General features: G+C 42.6%; 1 pseudogene; it reads left to right on the plus strand.

Annotated features, from left to right (window-relative positions):
• Window positions 1-513: 513 nt before the first annotated feature.
• LOC102848682 lies at window positions 514-955 on the plus strand (annotated as a pseudogene).
• The last annotated feature ends 1,775 nt before the right edge of the window (window positions 956-2,730 follow it).

Below are 2,730 nucleotides of genomic sequence, written 5' to 3' on the forward strand. Positions count from 1 at the left end.
TCTGTTGCTTCTTCCATTTCCCTTTCTAAATTTGAATCTTAACTTTCTCGAAGCCCTTTTTAGAAACCGTAGTTCTCTTTGACGTCAACTCCGGCGTTACTACACAGACAGCCTACCAAGTAAGGAATTGTGCTGCCAACCCAAAGGCACGCAGTTCAAAGTGCACCAGCTGCTCGGCAGGAGAGCTCTTTCCAGCGATTGAAAATCAATGAGCCACTTCCGACTCCAACGCGGTAAGCTCAGCTTCACAAGTCTTCGAGAACTAGACAGAAGTAGAGAACAAGAATGTGGTATTTATAGAAGTGGTGCTCAAATGGCGTCTTGGATAACTAAAATATGATTGGTTAATGTGCAGCAGCTTAATGAGGGGATTCTAAGTAAGGCTTTCTGGTTGGCTGGCAGGCAGGCAGCCAATCAGGTAGTAAAGAGCAACCTTCCTTCAGACTATAAGTAGGCTTCCCTAGCTTACTGGGTAAGTAGCGTTTTTGCTTCTCTAAAACGCGGCTGCTGACTATGTTGGGACAAGGGAAGCAGGGTGGCAAGGAACATGCTAAACCTAAGTCTCGCTCGTCTCGTGCCGGCCTGCAGTTTCCTGTCGGACGAATTCATCGTTTGCTCCGGAAGGGCAACTATGCTGAGCACGTTGGCGCCGGCGCTCCTGTCTACCTGGCGGCGGTGCTGGAGTACCTGACGGCCGAGATCCTGGAGCTGGCGGGCAATGCCTCCCGCCACAACAAGAAGTCGCGCATTGTCCCGCGTCACCTGCAGCTGGCCATCCGCAAAGATGAGGAGCTCAACAAGTTGCTGGGCAGCGTAACTATTGCCCAGGGTGGTGTCCTGCCCAACATCCAGTCAGCACTGCTGCCGAAGAAAACTGGGCCATCATCACCATAAAGCAACCTCTAAGAGACAAGGCACAGAATATCTGCAGGAGAGAGACAGGAAGATCTTGTAAAACAAAGGCTCTTTTAAGAGCCACCCAAAATTCCAGAAAGAAAGCTGTGCATAAGTTACAAAGAACAGTATTTAAGACATTGTTCGTAACTTTTTCTTACTTAGTAGAAATCCACACTTAAAGGGAGGCAGTCTTTGGTTTTCTTAACAATGGTTCCCAGAAGTGTGATTACAATTGCCTCAGAATCTTACTCTTGAGCTGAAACTAAGGTAGCTGACTATGCAAGCCAGGTTTTAGGAGCTATAAATTGCATAGGATTATTTGCCTATCTTTTTTAGAGCAGTTAATGGATCCCAGCCATCAGAGGTGCTACTTTTAGGTTGATAGTTTAACTTCCCTTGGACTATGCCAACTCCCCTGTTTAAGACTAATAAATACTATTCAACAAGCCCACAAACTAGTGACCTTAAGTTACATATTTGTCAAAGTGAACCTGTATTAGCACCTAACTTGTAGGTAAAGCAGAATACAATGCTCTGGGCAGCAGCAATATTATCCTTCGAATCCAATAATTCCTGGAGTCCGTGGAGAAAGGTATAACTTCAATTATACCTCCTTGTGACAATCATGTAGTTCTTGAAATAATAAAAAGATGAGAAATCCTACTTTAGGGCAAATATTTTATGAGTTAAGGACTATTCCTAAACGATGATTGGACCAGACTCAGCAGAAGAAATGTATAAGCTTGCAGTGTCTAAATTACCTCTGGAGAGAAAAGTCCAAAGTGATATCTGCCAATCAGCAAGTCTTCATGATTTCTCAAGAGATTGGCCAGCAGCTCTAGGCATTAAGGCATCACAAAAGTACAGAAGGCTTGAGACCTAAGCCATTATATCAAGGGCAAAATAGTAGGAGAGAGGTGTTGAATGGGACAGGTGGGAGTGGAAGGGGACACCAGTGGAGCTGGGAAAGGGATGGGTTAAGATACATGTGCCAAGGGTTATGGAGTGACACTGAATTTGTTGATTACTTCTACAATTGGGAAATGTCCTCCATCTGCTCCTTTCTGTAAAATGTTTATCTGTCAGGTACTGTTCTAAAGCTGAGCATTCAAATTAAAACAGACTATGAAGAAGGATTGGCCATCTACTTCTTAACTATTAGGCCTTTGAAAATCCTATGAAACACAAACTAGCAGATATGACAACTGAGGCTGAACCTTCAAATATGTAAACACAAAGGATGAACAACTGTAAGCAGACACGAGTGGCTAGAATGGAATGTTGAGAAGCATGAATGTAGAAAAATTGGACATTGTTAAGAAAGAAATGAAACGCATAAATATTGACATTAGGTATTGGCAAAATGAGATGGACTGGCATGGGATATTTTTAATCAGACAATCATGATTTACTATGCCGCAGATGAAAAGGTGAGGAAAAACAGGGATGATTTCATAGTTAAAAATGTAATTTCTAGAACCATCTTAAAATACAATGTTGGAAGTGACAGGATAACACCTGTACACGTACAAGGAAATACAGTGATATGCCACTGTCATTCGAATACATGCACAAGAATCGAGAGTCAGGGAGGAGAAATAGCAGATTTCTACCCACTTTTGCAGTCAGAAATCGATCAAACATGCAACCAAGATGCATTAATAATAATGGGTGACTGGATTGCAAAAGTTGAGAACAGAGAAGAAGAATCCGTAGTTGGAAAACATTAACGTGGTGACAAATGAAGTTGGAAATAGAAGGACAGAATTCACCTGATGGTATGCACAGTAATCAGATTATATCTGTGGTGAGAATCTTGGGAGAAGCTCGACA

Source organism: Elephantulus edwardii, unplaced genomic scaffold, assembly GCF_000299155.1.
Source record: "Elephantulus edwardii isolate Elephantulus edwardi_28Jun2011 unplaced genomic scaffold, EleEdw1.0 scaffold00070, whole genome shotgun sequence".
In the NCBI taxonomy this organism is placed as follows: domain Eukaryota; kingdom Metazoa; phylum Chordata; class Mammalia; order Macroscelidea; family Macroscelididae; genus Elephantulus; species Elephantulus edwardii.